The following is a 21,242-nucleotide window of genomic DNA, read 5'->3' as shown; positions in this document are numbered from 1 at the left end:
ATATATAGGAAAATATCATCACTGTACAATTTTCTGCTTCCCTCTGACTTATTAACCATTTATTATTATCATCATCATTTGATTCCTTCTGTTGTTTTGTTTTTATGTTTTATTTTACACCTATATTTACTTGTAGGAAAGAATTTGTTTATCCATAGAGAATGCTTTTTTTTTTTTAAAGATTTATTTATTTATTTATTTGACAAACAGAGATCACAAGTAGGCAGAGAGGCAGGCAGAGAGAGGAAGCAGGCTCCCCGCTGAGCAGAGAGCCCGATGTGGGGCTCGATCCCAGGACCCTGAGATCATGACCTGAGCTGAAGGCAGAGACTTTAACCCACTGAGCCACCAGGCGCCCCATAAAGAGAGCACTTTTTGATCGTAGGTTTTGATCATTTCAATTAATTGTTGGACAAAAATGTTACTGAAATGTGTAAATAAGTAACAGCTGAATTGAACTACTGATTTTTTGGCTAAGGCAAAGCAGTATATGAAAAGCTCTATATTAAAAGATCAATGTTATCCATAAGCAAGTAAAAGGGGTATCAATATATGGAACTAAATTTGATCTCAGATTTAAAAAAATAATTGATTTGGTAGCCAAAAGACATACCTGTTCTTGTCCAAAAAAGAATAGTTTTTAATATGAGGACACGATAAACCTATGTCAGGTTTGTGGAGAAGTTGGCAAGGACGAAAATGACCTCCAGCAGAGTAAATGTTTAAAAGGCTAATTGTAGTAAAACAAACAAACAAACAAGCTAAGAGCTATTGAAAATAATGGAACTGTTGGAAAATAGTAAAACTATAGAACATTATAGCATATGATAGTTAGAAATGACAATAACAGAAGAGCATTGCCTACATTATATAGCAGTGACATGCCTTCAAATATTACTGATAATGTCATTATCGAAGTAATTTCTATTTTTATAGAAGTGTGTTTTAGAAAACAAATGCAACTACAGATCCCCATGAGAAGCTGACCAATTACTTATAGCTCATACAGCAAATTTTATTATTCTATGAGACTAATAAGGTAGTCGAAAGCCCTGGCACAGTTGTTAGTCTTCTGCTCTGGTTCCCATGCCAGTCAAACTCAGGTAACCTCAGCAACTGGGACTGCAACTACAACTGTTCATACTGAGCAAATATCAGAAAATTGCAATTGTTCATACCGAGCCAGGATCAGAAAGCTATGGCTGCTAATTCAGAGAGAGCTCAGTAAATCCTTATAGGTCATTTCTAACCTAGTGACAACATTAGAAAGTATGTGACAAATAAGACCCAAGACATCCTAATGAGTTCATACTATTTGTTTCAGTGAAAAAACAGAAGTAAAAGAGTTAGACAGCAGAGATCCAAAATCATTTGTAATCCAAGATCTTTTTAAACTGATCATTTCTCTAAAGAATATTGCAAGTGGTACGGACATAGATTATCCAAAGACAGCTAGCCTTGGTCAACTCTCACGTAAGACGGTCTCCTCTCATTCCACCACCTCAGTCCAAAGAGACCCTTCCTTGCTTCTGCTTGGTCCTGACTGCCTGGCCTCTTGTGCCCGCTGAACCAAGAAACATTCAGACGTTATCGATATCAGAGAATTCCTAAGTTCCAGACTCTGCCTATGCTCCATTTTCTTAGGATTCTCTGGGATATACATTAAATTACAGCTCAGATAGAAATAACCCGTGGTGGTGGTTGATTACATTTACTTTTTTAATGAGACACCTTGAGTATTCTATTTTTAAAAAGGTGAAACAAGACTTGAAAGAAGAGAGGGGACTGGGCAGGGAGGTACACTCTTGTTCCATCAAACCTCACACAAATATCACCACGTGGGGGGTCTGCCACTTCCTCTGGGCCAAGACTGACCACACTTTTACTTCTTAGCACTGTAGAAATGAGCATGTATGAAATGCACTTGCCCAGTTTATTTGTGCTTTTTATTGCAAATGAAGTAATGATCAGTGTGGCAATGATTTGAAATACAGTAGTGCAGACTGTTTCCTTGTTTATAGGGAACTAGAAAGGGAATATAAAGCGCACTTTGTAAATGTACCAGAGAGAACCATAAAACTGAATAAGCCCATTGACGAGAATACAACACAAGGTGATAACTTTAGATTAGCTCTAAATAATAGACAACCATAAAAAATAATTAGGTTTAAACACATAATCTAGAGAAAAGACTTTTTCTAAAAAAATGCATACATCTAAAGGGAATTTAACTAAAGTTTAGATTTACTTAAAAATATACTTCTCATTTTAAAATATGGCATAGCTTGTCTTTCTACTTATAAGGAATTAATTATGTCATGTTATTATTGGCATCTCCCTTCGTGTTTTATCACACTGATTGCTTTAAAATGATGTAATAGCCTTTCTTATTCTGCAAATGTTTTTCCAAAGTTTCATTTAAAAAATTGTCAAATGTACATCAAAGTGTACAACACACATTCATATCCTGACATGTGGATGCTATAAGTGACATTTTTCTGTACTTGCTTTTATCCATATTTATCCATCCTGTCAATTCACCTCATTTTTTAAAAACATTTTTCAAAGTCAGGTGAAGATATTGGTACATTTCACCCCTAAACACATTAGCATTATATAAATACTTCAATTTTCTCTTATAATTTAAAAAAATGTTGCTAAGAGATAATGATAATGAACAAAATATATTTCTTACTGTATCACTAGGAGGCTAGTTAACTTATTCATTAGAGCTTAGTGCTTTTGTGGCTATGGTCTTAGTTTTGACCTCCCTAATGGGTCAATTAGTTATTTTCTTTTCCATGGGTACATATTAAACCTCTAATAATACTTGCCCAACCTGAAACCTAATGTATTTTCAACAAGGGAATAACATGCAAGAATACAGGAATCTTTAGTTACACTCAAATTGGTGAGCAGCCCCTATTGATGACGTTAATTAAAGACATTTTGTGAATGATGCATTTGTGCACTGAATGACTATAAAACATTTATTATTTGAAAAAATATAATAAAATAATTATAGCTTTTTCCTTGGAAGTATATCATATATACATATATGAATGTTTTATTTTAGGTACTTTTTTTCTGAAAGAAAGAGAGAACATGAGCTGGGGGTGGGCAGGGTCAGAGGGAGAAAGAGAAGCAGACTCCCCACTGAGCAGGGATTCCCAACTTGGGGCTGGATCCCAGAACCCTGAGATTGCTTTTATCCATATTCATGGATATCCATATCCATATCCACCACTGAGACGGTGACCTAAGTCAAAGGCAGCTGCTTAACCAAAGAGCCATCTGGGGGGCCCTAATAATCATTTATTTATAATGCAGATTTGATCTTCAATAGAATGCACATTATTAGGGGCTAATATTACTAGGCTGATCTTTGAACTTATCATAGAACAACAAGTAAACAGTTTTTGATTTTTCATTGAAAAACAGAGTACCTTAATGAACAATTTAATGTTGAGTTGTTGAAAATAATGAATAGCGTAATCCATCACACTTATATAATTCCCTTTATTTTACCTAATGTGCTTTTAAGTCCACCTTTATTTTGGTTTATTCAGTTATTTTGGTCTCTCTTCTTAAGATCAGTTGTTTTCATCATCTATTGCTGACAATGTGTATATATATATACATGTTTAGAAATGCTACATGTAGACAAAATAAGGTGTTAATATTCTTATAATTCATATTATGCCATAGAATAGGTAATTCTTAAAATAAAAAAGCAGGCTTCAACTTTCGTGTATTTCACAGAATGCTAGAACTTGATTCAACAAATGAAGGAATAAGTACATTTTCAAGAATGTAAAGTCCCAAAATTATCTCTTGAGAAAAACAAATCTCTTTATGACTTAGGCATTCTAGTTCCATATGGAAAAACTGTAGGTGCTTACCGATTTAGAAACAAACTCCATCCCTTATGTGTTATTTACATGTCCCCCCAAAGTTACCGCATATATGTCATCCATATTTATTTAGTATAAAGAATACATATAAAAATAAGCAAAAGTTCAGAAATTGACACCTCTTTATAAAAAAGACTAATGTGTCTACTAAGAAAATCACCAGTATAAGAGAAGTAAAAAAAAAAAAAAAAATAGTTATGCCATGTGACTATCCTACAAACTGCAAACTGTTCATGGAAATTCCCACAGGAAACCTATCATATAAAGCCATGGCTCTAACAGGTTTTGTTTGGAATAATGATGCCATTAACACTTAGTACCACAGTTCCCAAATGGAAGTGAGTTTGCATAAAGATAAACATAGTAAGTAACTGTGCAGAGAGGCTGACATGCTTTAGGAATAAATGCCACTTTAACATATAGAAAATCTCACTATCCTTGACACAAGCCTATCTTTTTATTTAGTTAAAAAAATCTGAGTTTTGATTCTGTTTCTTTACTTTATAAGAATAAACACTGATTCTTATTTGCTTAGAAGTATAAAGAAAGTCAATACTAAAAATATGACAGTGAATAATGTTAATATCAAATAAGGTAACCATTTTGATGTTAATGTTAAATTACTGATGTGGTTTAAATAAAAATAACTTGAATGACAGATTAATACTTTCAAAATACTAATAGAAAGATTTTTAGTTTATTTCTCCAACTGAGATTAAGAGCGCTTTCACCTTTTGTTACAACTGAGGGGACTGTGACAATTTCCACACTGCCGCCTACAACAGTCCATACCAGCAGGTCACAGAAGGGGGGTTTCAGGAGTCTAGATTAGCCGTGAAAACGCTCCAAGTGGTAAAACTCAATACAAACAATTTCGACCAGCCAACCATTTCAAAGTTAGCTCCCAAATCCATGGTACCACACTCAAAATTTCCTCCATGTTCCAATCTTTACTGTCTTTATTCTCTAATTCCTGGACTATTCCAACATTTCCTCAGCTCGCTTTCCATCCTCTCTCTCCACTTCTCCACTCATATACAAACCATATTCATACTCCAAAGCTGTTTTGATAAAATCCACTGAGCAGGCAAGGAGAAGACTTGCACTGTTTTACACCCAGCTTTTCAAATTTTCGCCATCATTCTCAATGATCCAAAATGTTATTTGGGATTTATCTATCTTTGTTCCTATAAGCTGTGAATAAAGTGTTATCTTATTCTCACTTAGTCAACATATTTTTGAATCCTGCTCTTGTTGTGTACAAGGACACAAGTGACAAAAGGTAAGTGATTTGAGGTATTAAGCAGTAATCACTGTAGGAGCAGGGTCTAGAATAAAGGTGTGGCAACCCCTCCCTCACACTAGGCTGCAGATTGTGAGATTTCAGTAACTATCATGTGACTGGAAGGAAGAAGGAGAAAAGGCAGGGAAGAATGGAGTGAAAGAAGAACGGAAGACTAACTGGTATTTAAGAAATACAAGCCATAATTTACACTGTAACTATTCCAGAGATATCACACCTATCACATCGTTCCCCAAAATATATAATTTATGGATAAAAAAAAACCTGAACCTAATGTTATTTTATTAAGCTGGGTAGAGTGGCATTATTTTAAAGATTTTATTTATTTATTTGGCAGAGAGAGAGACAGCGAGAGAGGGAACATAAGCAGGGTGAATGGGAGACAGAGAAGCAGGCTTCCCACTGATCAGGGAGCCCAATGCCGGGCTCCATCCCAGGACCCAGGGATCATGCCAAGCAGAGGGCAGACACTTAACAGCTGAGCCACCCAGACACCCTGCAAAGAGTATTAAAAATAATTTATAGTTCTATTCCCTGAGAAAATTTAAATTAAATTAAATTTAATCTAATAAAATTAAATTTTTAAGCCTAACAGAATAATGCCAAACCAACTTATCCATTGGATTTCAAAAAAACAAACAAAGCAAGAAAAACAAACAAACAAAAAAAAAGGTAAGACATTCAATAAACATAAGGGAACAAGTGTATTCTTTCCCAGGGATGTGTGAAAGAAGTTGATGTGGTTAAGAGATGGATGCATGTGCAGTTGGAGTGGCCGAGATTCCAATTAGCACTGAGCGTGACACCGTGGAACTGAGAAGATGTTGGGTTAGATCAAGAAAAAAAGAAAGAGAGGGAAAGAAACAGATTAGATCATGAGTTCAGCAGGATGAGTAAACTAAAAACAGTAAGCACAACACAGAGCTAAGGAGTTATGGGAGAGCTAAAGGGCAAGAATATGAGAGAGAGAAATGGAGATTTCAGTCTGGAAAAAGGATTAGGCAGAAGGGAGCTGCAGGAGAATGGGGGAGATGGAGCATGCTGACTTTGCCTGTAGAGACAGGCATCGTCTCTCTAATGAGTACCTCAGGGAATAAGGAGGCATCATAGCAGCACTGGAGGCAATGGGACCCTCCTAGACAGAGCTGGTGGGGCTGCACCTGGAGCTCAGACGCAGGCACCTCATTATCCACAAGGTGCAGAGAAGCTGGAAGGAGTTCAGAGACATGATGGAAGAATGATTAAGATACAGAGAAAAACGATTTATGATGCAAGATTAAAGCACGAAGCAAGCACGAAGTTTGGCTGAGCAACAAGTTGATGGGCAGAGTAGCTATCTACAAACAGACAAAAGAGATAAATCATCTAGAAGAAAAACATTATTGCTTAACCTGGTACCAGGAGGAGCGGTTTATAAAGGACAATTGCAAAAAGGAAGAAAAGAAGGCAGCCCTAAGATTAGGAAGGGAAGTATAAACCTGCAAGTGATAAATCTGTTTGCCTGATAATGGAACAAGGCGCTGTCCTGGGAAATAGCTGATATCAGCCTGTATGTACAAAAAACAAGCAACTTGACCACACCGATGTTGCCATGATTCTAGAAAACACAATCAACAGAATAAAGAAATGTTAGAAGCACATTAGCAATTCAAGCTCAATTCTCAAAAGACTCAAAAATTTAGCTTTACCCTCCATCTTTTGTTCATACAATGGTCTGATTAATTCATGACTTGGAATGTACGGTCATTTGGAAGTTTCCAGAAAAGAGTAAAATAAGTTAACTCCTTTCAATATTGCTTCCAGCGATTCTATGTGTTGGTTTGCAATACCGTCTTTTTAAAGATTAAAACGTAAATGAATCACTTATATAATTAGACATGTGGGTAGATGTAAAACCTTGAAATCACCACCCTTGTGGGAGTGAGACGGCTCCTCACAGAAGGAAGCAAAGGATTCCCAGGTGGACTTCATTTATAATAACACACGCTGCCACATGTCCGTGGAGGCCATCTGCATCTTCCCTATGAATCATACCGGAATATCCAGCCTATCACAAGAAGAAACTGTGAACTACCCACACAGGTATTATTTTTGGATTACGATCATCCGGTCAGCAAAACAAGTATGGTACCCACCCACCACCTCACATACATCAATATTCAATGCGCCACGTAGAAATGTTCTTTTATTAAATAAGACCAAAGGAAAACTCCTGATGCTCAACAGAATTGAATCAAGTAAAATTTTCATACTGATCTGGTCATATTTTCCATTAGTTTTCGTTAAAATTTTTTTGTGCTTGACAAACTTTCATCTCTGTGCTTTAAGAACCAAATTAATCATCTGTACCTGTTGGGTAGTCATTTCCAATTTGTAACACATGTGTGAGTGTCTTATCTCATTTGAACTTCACCTTTGAAGTGAGGTACTATTAAACCTCCATTTTATAATAGACAAAGCTAAGAATCAGAGGAGCTACTGAGGAGCCAAAGTCCGGTTTACAAGAAAAACCAACAACAGCCAAGACTAGAGTCTTCTGACTGCATGCCCTGTGATACTTCCACTTCACTCTATTCCTGACGTGATTTGTGTCGTCAATCACACCACCAATTAACATTTAGAGTTCTTAAAACAGCGAGTACTGCATAAAGCCACATCATCATGAGTTTCTGGGGAGTCATTAGAGCAATTTCCTTAAAAGTATAAAAGATGAATGAAAGAAGCAAATGAAGTAGATCAGGTCAAAAATAAGAACAAAACTTAGTCACTATATTTTACAGGAAGTGTAGCCATTTGTTTTTACAGAAGGACATATCATAGCTGATTAAAACACAACTCTTGCCATAATGGAAAAAGACAGTAAAAGACTTGGGTAGATGTAAGCATTTAGAACAAGAAGATACTCTGACATGAGCTAGGGTGGAAAGAAAACGATGTGGCAGAGGTGTACTAGGAGGGTGAGGTGAAACTTGAGGAAGAAGAATGTGGAAAAATAGTGGAAGCTCTGTCAAGTTTCCAGGAACTAAAAAACAAGCATATGCACAAAAAGAAACTTGGCAACTTCTTCCCAAATGCACCAAGGAGCAATCTGCAGAACAGAAGTTTCCAGTAGCCGAGAGGAAATACACTTAGCAGAGGGAAACATCATCTTGGAACTGACTGAAAGGAAAATAACATCTAAAATGTTCAGATTCCTTAGAAGATAGAAGTAAAGGAACTGAGTCAACTATGGAATGTCACAGTGCAGAGGTTAAGAGGCTGAGGACATCCCAAGCAGTGAGTTAAAGACCTGAAAAGGACAGGGTTGTGGTGGGAAAGGTGAGGGACAGGAGAGGGGAAAGTAGTATATTCTAAATGGTAATTTACATTTGAAGAGAAGGGGAAAATTCCTAAAAGAAACGTGCAAAAATTAAAATATAGAGAAAACAAAGAAGAAACCAAAAAGCAGCCTTTGAAAGTGCCTCTCCATGTAAGATCTGGGTCTACAACCCATCTCTGTAGTAGGAGAGAAGTTGGGCAAGTTATTTAATTTCTTTGTGCCTCACTTCCCTCATCTGTGGAAAGTAGAAAATAGTATCACTCACCATCAGTACAGTAATAACTCAGGGAATTCTTGCAAAGAACACAGACCTTATGAGACAGTGAATAGTAACATAAAGTTATAATTTTAAAAATTCATATTTATAATAATTGAAAAATAAGTGATACTAAAAAAAAAACCTAGCAACAAAAGCAACAACAACAACAAAAACCCACAAAGGCTATAAAAATGGTAAGTCTAAGTGAAAATAAGAATGAAAGAATCAAGTGTCCACCAGAAAGGATATAAAGAGAGTGAGAATGATTAAGGCTACTCTTTTTTAAAGTAATGAAAAAAGTGAAAGATGTTACTTAAAATTTTATCTGATCCAAGGCAATTTACTATGAAAAATGTAAATTGGTGGAAAATGGGCAAAGCAGCCCCTTTTTTCTGAAAGAATCAATTCAGAAATCCAGCTTCAATCATCCAGAGACTCCCTTCTTCTCAGTCCCAGAATTGCCTTCAACTAGCCAAGTGTTTCAATTCTGATTCAAGTAAATAATCAAGCATTTCATGTTGGAATGCCCTTTCAAAAATACTAAAGAAAGTAATTCCTGCCTATCTTCCAAATATAAATGGAATTAAATCATAGATGCCTGTTCTAACAAAGAAGTCTTAAGTCTTTCACTATGTTATAAATATTTATTTTTAAAATGGAACAATCAATAATAACAATGACCAACTTTTTAAAATGTTCATTATGTGCTAAACCCTACACATTCCAGCTTCTACAGTATACATTATTTTTAACCCAAAGTAGGTTTTGATAAAATTGATACTCAGAGCAATTAAACTGGTACTTTATTCAGGTCGTAGAACCCTCAGTAGTACAGTATGGATTTCAATAAAGGTCTAAGTAAAAGTATGCTTTTTTAATAATGTTTCCATATTGAAGCCTTTCTTGAATAATTACTTGAACTGAACCACTACATCACATAATGCCAATCATCCTAACTTAAAGTAGTTATTTAAACCAGTATTTTAAAAATCATTTTTAATTTTGGTAAACCAAATGCAACATGAAATGTACCATCTTAGCCATTTTTTTTTCAAAGATTCCATCTACTCACTTGAGAGGCAGAGATCACAAGTAGGTAGAGAGGCAGGCAGAGAGAGGGGGGAAGCAGACTCCCCCCGGAGCAGAGAGCGCGATGCAGGGCTCAATCCCAGGATCCTGAGACCATGACTGAGCCGAAGGCAGAGGCTTAACCCACTGAGCCACTCAGGTGCCCTGTTATTTTTAAGTATATAATTCAGTATCAGCATGCATATTCACTTTTGTTGTGCAAGAACTCTCCAGAATTTTTTTATCCTCTACAACTAAAACTATACCCATTGAACAAGTCACCATTGCCTCATGCCCCAGGTCCTGGAAACCATGTTCTATTTTGTATTTCTATGAGCTTGACTACTTCAGATACCTCATATAATTGGAATCATACAGAATTTATCTTTTTGTAATGAGATTATGTCACTTTAACATAATATCCCTGAGATGCCTGGGTGGCTCAGTTGGTTGGGCTGCTGCCTTGGGCTCAGGTCATGATCCCTGCATCCTGGGATCGAGTTCTGCATCAGGATCTTTGCTCAGCAGGGAGCTTACTTCTCTATCCGCCTCTGCCTGCGACTCTGCCTGCTTGTGCATTCTCTCTCTCTCTGACAAATAAATAAAATCTTTAAAAGCAAAACAAAACAAAACAAACATAATATCCTTAAGGTTTATCCATGTTATAGCATGTAACAAGATTTCCTTTTTTTTTTTTTTTTTTTTTACAGGCTGAATAGTTTTTCGTTGTATACATATGATGCTGCATTTGGTTTGGCATTTACCCATTGATGAACAATTGGGTTATTTCCACCTCTTGACTAATATGAAGAATGCTGCAATGAACATGATGTGAAAATATCTCTTTGAAATCCTTTTATAAAGTCTTTTGGACATGTACCCATTAGTGGGATTGCTGGATCATGTTGTAATTATATTTTCAATTTTTTAAAGAACTCCATACTGTTATCCTAACCTGCTGGATCATTTTACATTTCCATCAACTGTGCACAAGGTTCCAATTTCTCCACATTCTCACCAACACCTGCTATCTTTTTGTTGTTTGGATGGAAGCCATCTCAATGGATATGAAGTACTATCTCATTATGGTTTTGATTTGAATTTCTCTAATGATCAGTGATGCTGAGCATCTTTTCATATGCTTGTTAACCATTTCTCTATCTTCTCTGGAGAAATGTCTATTCAAGATTTTGCCCTTTTTTTCCAATCAGGTTATATTTTCTTCTATTGTTACTGAGTTATAGAAGTCCTTTATATATTCTGAATATTAACCCTTTTCAGATATGTGATTTGTAATTATTTTCTCCAATTCCACAGGCTGCCTTTTTACTTGGTCATCTCATTTGACAGACAGAACTGTTTAAGTTTAATATAACCAAAACTAGCATATTTTTACCACAACCTGTATGTATGTAGGTATGTATGTATGTATCCAAAATTATGTGAATCTAAGCAAATCCATGTAATGAAAACCAAGAAGATAGAGAGAATTTTGAACCATCTAGCTCTTAAAAGATAATGTCAAGGGGAAAAAAAAAGAAATGCCCTTACTCATTTTCGTTTCTCATAGTCTGAGCATCTAACCAAGCTGCATTTGATTTTCATGTTTAAAGATTCATAGATTTTTTCATACAACACAGCCTCTAAATATAAGCCAGTTACTTCATCTGTTCTGAAATGAAGGAATAGCAACTTGGTCCAATGCCGAAAGAAATTTTCAGTGTTGCATGTTTTTGAGAGACTGAAAGTCAGCCCCTGATGTGGCACATAAACTCTGTATAATACATTTTATATTTCAGTTTTGCAAATTTTCAAAAGAATATTGACCGTATATAATAAATACTGACTTTAGAATGTAGAACCTATATTAGATACAACTCTGCTGTATTTTGTTTATAGCTGGCCAATATAATGTAGCCCTTTACTCAGAGAGATAACAATGTAATTTAAAATTGTATACAAACAGTTGTATTTTAAGCAGAATGTAAGTGCTATAAAAGATATATAAATGAAATAGTAAAAAAGTCATGTCCTGATTGAGATGGGGAGGAAATGGAGTGGAAAATTTGAAAATTTTGTAGTAGAGATGTTATTTAAGCTGGAATTTTAGAATGAGTAAAATTTCAAGAGACATGATATGACATAAGAAGAGAGGTGATATCATAGTTTTATGTGGCTAACATCAGCGTGATCTAAGCTGCAAAAGAGATTACAGCCAAAGACATTTAGACTGGATTCTGCTGCCACTTAGGGCAAGGATTGGATGACAACAGCGGTAACAGAGCACAGCTGATAATGAGCGAATCACATTACCAGGAGAAAATCACGCCTTACCCAGAATGGTGTCATTCCTTGTGGCTTTTTTCAGTAACCTGACGCACATGTATGTCAATATCTAAAAACCCACAACATTTTAAATCTGCTTCAGGTCATTTTCTTTTAACAAAAGAAGAGCCTCAGCTATTCCTGATCTCTCTCACATAAAATAGGGACAAATGTGTGGTGTAGGAATTGCAAACTATGAAGATAATATGTGGTAGAAAAAAACAGAGAGAGATATATAGAGATATGAGAAGACATGTCAAGGAAAAATACAAACTGGTTCACAAGTTTTTTTAAAAAGAAAAAACTTATGTTCTCCATAACATAAAATTATATAAATGCATACCCGAGCATATTACATGTGTCAGTAGTTTTTAATCAATAGAAGAACGTGCCAAGGAAATGGTTAACAACATAAGCAAATTTAATAACTTTGAGAATCTAACTTGGTTAGAATGAAGTTGTTTTTGCTTTTATTTATAACAGCATTTCACTTACATAAATACATATACATACACGCACACACACATACACACACACACACACATCACACACACACACCATACTTAATGTTTTAGTTTTGTTTAAATCTTATATTTTTCTGTAAGACCTTGTTCTTGTAAAACGTCATGTTCCAAACAAAGATAAGGATTTGGAATGCAAAATCCTAAATTAGTTAGGGCTTATTATTAAATGAGAACAGGAATATGAGTTAGGAGACTATTAAAATTATTCAGGCAAAAGATCATGAAGGTCTGAATCATGTGTTGGCAGTGAGAATGGAAAGGAGGGAAATTTTAAGAAAACTTGATGAACTAAGTGGAAACAGAGCAGAGGAAAGTGATAATAACAGCAGCTAACATCTCTGCAGGAATAACTAAGGAGCAGACACTATCCTAAACTGTGAACTCATTGATTTATTTAATCCCCACAGTAACCTATTACATATTCTTATTACCCTTCTTTCCCACAGTAACCTATTACATATTCTTTATTAACCCATTATAGATGTGGAAATTAGGACAAATAAAATAAGGCATCCAAAGCTATAAGACAACAAAGTGACAAAGTTAGGATGGAAATCCATGTCGATGAAGCCCAAGACACATGTTCTGCATTGCATTAGAGATGACTGTTGTATGAAATTTGGTTATTCATTGGATGATGGTAACAGAAATAAAGAAAAGTGATTAAGAAGTTCAGTAAAGAAAATAAAATACTAAAACCCCTATTTTATTCTACACATTTGTGTTAAATATGCAGAAGGTCAACAAGATATGTAGAGAAGAAAACAAGAGAAGGAGGTTATGTACATGAGGATAGAACAGATTAGGACCAAAGCAACTGATCATACCATTGTCTGAATAATGGTGTACAGGTACTGTGAACATTGAGTATAAATTAACAAAATTTCAAAAGTTGGATGAAAAAAATGTCCTGAAACATGGCACAAATCAATTGGCCCTAGAGAAATATCTACCAAGAGTGGCTGGTGAATCAGAAGTATTTCATTAGTTACAGATAAAAAGAAACCACTGTGGAGATAATGGACACAAACCAGATTATACATCACAGTGCAGGAAACGACATCAACTAAATCAAAGCTTTAGCATATGAAATGTTACAATAGACTGATTGTTTTGTTTTGTTTTGTTTTGTTTTGTTTTGTTTAAAATGCCTGACCTTGAGATCTACGTTGGATGCATGGACAAATGAAACTAAGAGTGTCTGGAAAGACCAAGTACAGTCAAGGGTAGAGGAAGCTCAAAAAATTTCAGTAGAAGTAAAGAAAGTACAAGTAAAGAAAAGAAATGAAAGAGCTAGAATAATGAGTTTAATTATAAGTTTTCACCTCTAGGTGATAGATAACTTTTTTTAAGGTTTTATTTATTTATTTGAGAGAGAGAGAGAGAGCATGAGTGGGTGAGGGGCAGAGGGAGAGGGAGAAGCAGGCTCCCCACTCGGTGGGATCAGCTCGATCCCACTGGGATCAGCTCGATCCCACAACTCCTGGGATTATAACCCAAGCCAAAGGCACATACCTAACCAACTGAGTCACCCAGGCATGCCAATAGTAAAGTTTTCTATGAAGCTGATAATACGGTTGGAGACCCATTTGATTGTATTTTAGTAGGAATATGATTATTTCCCCCTAAAATTCCCTAGATTTGTTTTTATACCACCACAGAAATATCCTCAGGAAGAGTTATAAGCATTCAAGCTCTACCTGTATAGAGATAGAATCAAAAGACCAATACATGTAAGAAGGGAGAATGTATTTTCACATCTATTTGCCAGTTTAAAAAAAAAAAAAACAACCATATAAAACTCGGGGAATTATTCCAGGAAGGTTGGAATTTCCCTCTACAGGAAAATATCTACAACTGAAAGATGTAATGCAATAAATGAATACATGATTGAGAAAAATAAGACTGCACATCTGCTTCCTGGTAGAATTATGATGAATACATTGGGAAATGTTGCTTTTGGTTTCTATTATTAAAGGTGACCACATCAAGAAAGCATGATATTGTGTAAAAATGTTATCTTTCTTTGTTCACATCCAGATGATAAATGGACAGTGGCAACATTTTAGCTAAGTCTCTACCTCCTATAAACAAAAAGCTATAAACAAAACCATAGCTGTACTGCATAACATTAACGTGAATATTTTTCATGAGGACATTAATTTTGGATTAAAGTCTACACTACAGATGAATGGTTTGACAGCATTTTGTGTCAGAGCTGCTTATTTAACAAATGTGGGAAAGGATGTATGTCTGCTCACATAATCTATCCATTACTTAACATTTTGGGAGGGAGGATGAGTACAGTTAGACATCAGTCCTATAAGAGTTTCATCCTTTCTACAAGCAACTCAGAACAAATCATATGAGGAATAATCAACAGCAACTACTACTTAACAACTTCTAATGATGTTTAAGTATGATCTTTTTAAATTTTTATTTTAAAATAGTGGAGATACTACTAAAAGCCTTTCTTTACATAGAATGTGCGTGAGCATGAGTTGTCTTCAAATAAATCTATTGTTTCTTTAGGTTTCTTGAAGGATGAAGTTATCCTCAATGTCTAATTGTCAACAATTCAGGTATAACACATTATATTTATTTTCTAAAATATTTGTCAACATCTTTAAGAAGTAGGATGCTTTCCTTGATAGGAGTCAGCTTTGTGACTACACAGCTATATGCTTCCAGACACACTACAACTAATCTTACTAATATGGAATATTAATTTCTCAAGCTGGTGGCTATTCCTCCCCAAACACTCAGTGCTGATCTTAAAATACAGAAGTTGTTCTTTCATGTTTAAGGAAGGAAAAGAGAGAAGTGAGAAGGGGAAGGAAGAACAGAAGGTCAAGAGGGAGGGGGGAGAAGAATTCACATTATTTCATCCTCAATCTTCCCTATAAAATTAAGAAATTGGACTAATTTCTCTCTCTCTCTTTTTTAAGATTTTATTTATTTGAGAGAGAGAGAATGAGAGAGATAGAGCATGAGAAGGGGAAGGGTCAGAGGGAGAAGCAGACTCCCTGCCTAGCAGGCAGACCGATGCGGGACTCGATCCCGGGATTCCAGGATCATGACCTGAGCCAAAGGCAGTCGCTTAACCAGCTGAGCCACCCAGTCGCCCCTCTCTCTCTCTTTTTTTTTTTTAATTCTGAAATATCATGAGTCTATGAGACAAATAAGGCAAGAATATTTTATTGTTTATTAATGTTATTTTTAATAGAGAGATTTCCAATTAAACATTCTGAGATTAACCATTTATCAGGGTTACACTGATTATTTCCAAGGCTGGGATCAAAACAAACAAAAACCTTCAGGTACTACTTTGGTTAAATAAGTTTTAACAAAATACACAATGTTGGAGAAACGGCAAAATTCTGTACTGGATATGCATAAATTCAATATATTTGGAGTATAATACAGAATTTTAGGAATATTATTTTCTGAACACTAATAGATTCTTACTCTCACGTGGTATTTTTGTTAATATTATTCTGAATGAAGGAAATTAAAGTCAAAATGAAATGACAGTAAGGAGGCAAGTAGTATATTTGGCACATTTTCCTAGCTTATTAACTTAATAGTACATAAGGCTATAAAAACCTCATTCTAGCACCTAACATTTTTTTTAATTAAATAACTTCTGCTATCTTATGAGACTTATTTTAGATTCTTTGATCAAGAGAAGGACAATCAAAGACTTCCTGATACTTTCTAACCCTGATAAAGAAGGTGAGATTTGAATTAACTTTTGAAAAATGGGAAGGGTACTAAGAAATTTAAAAAAGGAATAGAAAGTGACAACAAAATAAGGATTTACTATTTACTATTTTACTATTTACTATTTTACTTCATAAACTACTTAGGTAAAGTTGACCTAGGTTCTACTACCAGTTTCATGATATCTGCTTTAAAGTGGTTCTGTACACAAGCTCTGTATCCTCTATATCCACAGATTATATCAGTGAGGCATATGGGTGACCCAGTCTGTTAAGCGCCTGCCTCTCAATTTGGGTCAGGCCATGATCTCATGGTCATGAGATTGAGCCCCATGTTGGCCTGCACACCGGGCATGGATCCTGCTTGAGTTTTTCTCTTTCTTGCGCCCTCTGCCCCTCTGCTCCTGCTCCCGTTCTCCCTCTCTCTCTAAAAAAATAAATAAATACAAATAAAATAATATTTAAAGATTATTTCAGTAACCTAAAATATTCAACTTCCTTTAGCAGGAAAAAATCATTACGTATTCTATATCCTGTTGGAATCACTACTAGCTTGGCGGGTTCCTATGAATGGCACCTAAAAATAATCATCTGAAAAAGAAACCCTCTTGCCTCACCAAAATACATGGAAAAGTAATAGAAATTATCACCTTTACTTAAAATTCCATCATTTGTAAATCGGTAAATCTACTGATTTGTAAATTTTCATTCACTAAAGTAATTAAAAGCAATAAGAATGAGAGTAAAGTTATAAAAATAAGACAGAGTTGACTCTTGATGCTATTTTTTTTTAAAAGATTATGTTTATTTATTTGACAGAGAGAGAGACAGCGAGAGAGGGAACATAAGCAGAGGGAGTGGGAGAGGGTGAATCAGGCTTCCCACTGAGCAGGGAGCCTGATGTGGGGCTCGATCCCAGGACCATAAGACCACGACACGAACCGAAGGCAGATGCTGAGCAACTGAGTCACCCAGGTGCCTCTCTTGATGCTATTTTTTAAAAATTGTTCCTTCTCTTGATTTGCTCTAACAAAATTATCCTTAAGAAATCACAGAATAGAAAATGCCACATTCTAAAGGTATATATACCAAGAGAGTGATATATATAAAGTGACTGGTTTTGTGATTATTTAGAAAATATTTAGAAATTATTTCAAATAAATCCTATTTATCCAATCTCAAAAACATTTTATTTCTTGTGAAATAGAATACGGTTTTATAAGTTATTATTGTTACAAGATGTATAATTAATATAAGATACATAATTTATAAATCATTATTACTATATTGGTGAAGATTCCTAGCAAAAGTGACAATTAAGGGAATAGACTAATCTGCAAAAGTACCAAGAAAGGCATTAGAAAAGTATTTTCCCATAAAACATATTCAGTTTCACTTCCACTTGTGCAGAAGCTGAAGTGACCTTTAGGTTCAATTTCTGGAAACTATCATTGATTAACACACTTGCTGCTCCTATTAGTTATATCCCAGAGAACTGCCAAGCAGATGAGGCAGCATGAGACAAAGATGCTCTTTGCATGTTAGATTGCTTACAGCGAGATGCGGGAGTTACTTATTTATCTCTGGGCTCTTCCTAAACTTCCTCCTTGAGAGATAAGGGCTCAGCTTCTCTTAGTGAGCTTCATCCCTAAGTGCTGTATTGCAGGTTTCTCCAAGGTCCCCTGGATTCCAAAATTTAGGGAGTAGCGATCCAGGGCTCTCTTAGTAGTTAGATAGCTCAAGTAGGGCAAGTTCAGCACTGGTATGTGGTCTGGGAAGGGTCTGGTCCCTGGACAGGAGACTGAAATTCAAGAAAATGTTGCTGGGCAGACTTCCAGCCCCTCTAGTGGTGGACAGTGAATTAGATCACTTGTTCCCCTTCATTCCTTACAAAGGGGCCTGAAATAAAATATTCTGAAACTGGAGCAGAGGAAGAACATTTATTGAAACATTTCAAAAGCAATACCTCATTAGGAGAGACAGAGGGATAAGCTAGTGGAGGTAAGCTATGAGCAAGGGGTTCATATGGGCAGCAGGCCCACATTGGAGGGCTCAAGAGGTAGCTACACATTGGGTAAAAGAAAGGAGGAAAGGGGAGGAAAGCTACTGAATAAGTCTGTATTGCTTCCTTGGGGAAGGAGCACAGCAAGGATCTATGAAATGTTACATATCCAGCAGTAGACAGCTAAATGAGAAAGGGGGATCTAAGAAATAAGTCTGGAAATTTAGATGGGTGCCTACGGATTTTTTAATTTGCTGTTTAGCCTCTAGAACTAGCTGTTTCTTCTATGACAAAACTGGCACTGATGGGTTCCTTTGCCCTGGATTCTTCACATCCTTGTATCATGGTCTGTTACATTTGCTGCCAAATTGCAGTTGACCCTTGAACAATGCAGGGGTTGGGGTGCTGATTTCCAGAGTTGAAAATCTCCATAAGACTTTTGACTCTCCGAAAACTTACCTGCTAATAGCCTCCTGTTGGCCGGAGGCCTTACCAATACCATAAAAAACAGTCCATTAGCACACATTTTGTATATGTATTACATACTGTATTCTTACAGTAAGCTAGAAGAAAGAAAATGTTAAGAAAATCATAAGGGAGAGAGAATACACTTGGAGTACTATACTATACTTACCGATACCAGTTACATCATCTTTTTATAAAATGAATCATCTGTCAGCGCCTGTATCAATATTCTCTCATATGGTACAAGACACTGTAGATGTTACATATTACTAACATTAGACATCAAAAAGGAAAAGTTGATGTGAAAAAAATTCATATTTATTTACCGGTGTAACAATTGAAGCACGGATAATGAAGAAGCAGCTGTGTACCTGCTGACTGTACAATCAATATAGCTACTTGATAGTAGCCTAGCCTATATACAAATGAATGAATTGTTATAAAATTTTTATGGCATTCAATATTGCAGTCATTTGTAATGCCGTAGTGGAAACATTGCTACATTTTCTAAACCACTCATCTGTGATGATTGGTGAATACACAGTTTTTCAATTTACCAAGGAGAGAGGTATACTGTATATAATTCTTTGAAAGCAAATTTACAAACCAGCAAGACAACAAACACCTTGTTAACTTTATATTAAATATTACTCACCTTACACACTAGATGTTCTACAGGATGAATACGATGATGGTGATGACACAGAAACAGCTCATACAGTTAGATTTTCAATAAGATACACATGTACACAACGGGTAGGTTTGTTAACTGTATGGCGTGATGATTATTTTCTGTTCATTAAGTGGAGGTGGATCATTACACAGTTTTCATCCTCGTGATCCTTATGTTGTGTAGGCTGAAAAGGAGGAAGAGGAGGGATGGGTGTCTTAGGGTTGGCGGAGGTGAAAGAGGGAGTGGGGGTCAAGAGGAGGTAAGAAAGGCAGCAAACTTGGTGTAACTCTATGGAAGTACATCATAATTTCCATCTGATTTTTTTTTTTTTACCTCTTCATTTCTGTAAAAAATTTCTGTTTCTATACAGTATCAATCCTTCTCCTGCTATTTGCTTTAGTTTCAGTGCCCTTATCATAGAAGAGTCCATGATGTAAAAGAAGCCCAAAGGAGTCTTGAATAATTGAACCTCTTCTGCCAGATTGTCTCATGTCAGCTTGTTCTCTGTACTACTTCTTCTATGTCTTTTCCCTCATCGGTCTGGCACGGGTACAAAAATACTCATCTTCATCAAGTTGTCTTCTGTTATTCTCCTGGTGTGGTGTCTGTTAGCTCCTCAGTTTCTCCAAGATCCAAACATATATCTTGAAGCCCTTCACCACCACCCCCTTTTTCCATATCTACAATCTCTTTCATGATTTCCATGATTAGCTTTGTCATAAATCCTGTGAAGTCATACACACATCTGGACACAGTTTTCTCCAGCAGGGATTTATTGTTTCAGGCTTGATGCCTTTCACAATTTTTTTTCTATAAGGATGACATCTTCAATGGTACAATCCCTCCAGACTTCCACGATGTTCTCTATTGGGGTTCTCTTCCAAAATGCTGACAATCTTTTCATTAGGGTACCATGTGTAATGAGCCTAAAAGTTTCAAAGACCCCCTAACCTAGAGACTACATTAGAGACATTATGTTTAGCCAAAAGTAAACCCCTTTGATGCCTTTGGTATTAAGTTCATGGGGTGCTGGGTAGCTAGGGGAATTGTCCAGTATTAAAAAAAGTTTAACAGGTAGTCTGCTACTGACAATGTACATCCTGACTTCAAAGCATGGATAGAACCAGTCCAGAGAAAGGGTTCTCCTTGTCCTAGCCTTGTTGTTATACAACCAAAGACTCGCAACTGATATTTATCTTTTCCCTTTGAAGGCTCAAAGGTTAGCAGTTTTATAGATAAGGACAGTCTTGATCATAACTCCAACTGCATTTGCACAAACCAGTAGAGTTAGTTTATCCTTTTTTGCCTTAAATCGTGGTGCTCACTTTTCTTCCTTACTAACAAATGTTCTTTGTGGCACTTTTTCCGGAATAAGCACTTTCATCTGCATTAAAAACCTGTTCAGGCAGATATCTGTTCTCCTCAATTTTTGTAATGGTGTCTGAAAACTCATCTGCTGCCTCTGGGTTCGGGGAAGATGCTTCTCCTCTTATCTTGACATTTTATAGGTTGAACCTCTTTCTAAAATTATGAAATCATTTTCTGTGGCATTAACATTTTCCAGCTCTAGAGCCTTCACCTTTTTTTTTTTTTTTGCTTTGTCTTATAATGACTCCACTTTTTCTCAAATCGTCTTAGAGTCTACGGGTATGCCTTTCTTATTAGCAA

General features: G+C 35.9%; 1 protein-coding gene across 4 annotated transcripts in view; it reads right to left on the bottom strand.

Moving 5' to 3' along the window:
• Window positions 1-21,242, bottom strand: part of SEMA3D (semaphorin 3D) — a 201,910-nt gene that overhangs the window by 167,504 nt on the left and 13,164 nt on the right. For 2 of the 4 annotated variants that reach the window (XM_032304901.1, XM_032304903.1), the window contains exon 2: window positions 19,557-19,758. The exons of the other annotated variants lie outside the window; for them this stretch is intronic. The gene's annotated coding sequence lies outside the window, so the exon portion shown is untranslated. The remainder of the gene's footprint in view (window positions 1-19,556; window positions 19,759-21,242) is intronic. 4 annotated transcript variants of the gene reach the window in all.

The sequence above is a fragment of the Mustela erminea genome, chromosome 11 (assembly GCF_009829155.1).
Source record: "Mustela erminea isolate mMusErm1 chromosome 11, mMusErm1.Pri, whole genome shotgun sequence".
Lineage (NCBI taxonomy): Eukaryota > Metazoa > Chordata > Mammalia > Carnivora > Mustelidae > Mustela > Mustela erminea.
This window is presented reverse-complemented; position numbering and strand designations above follow the sequence as displayed.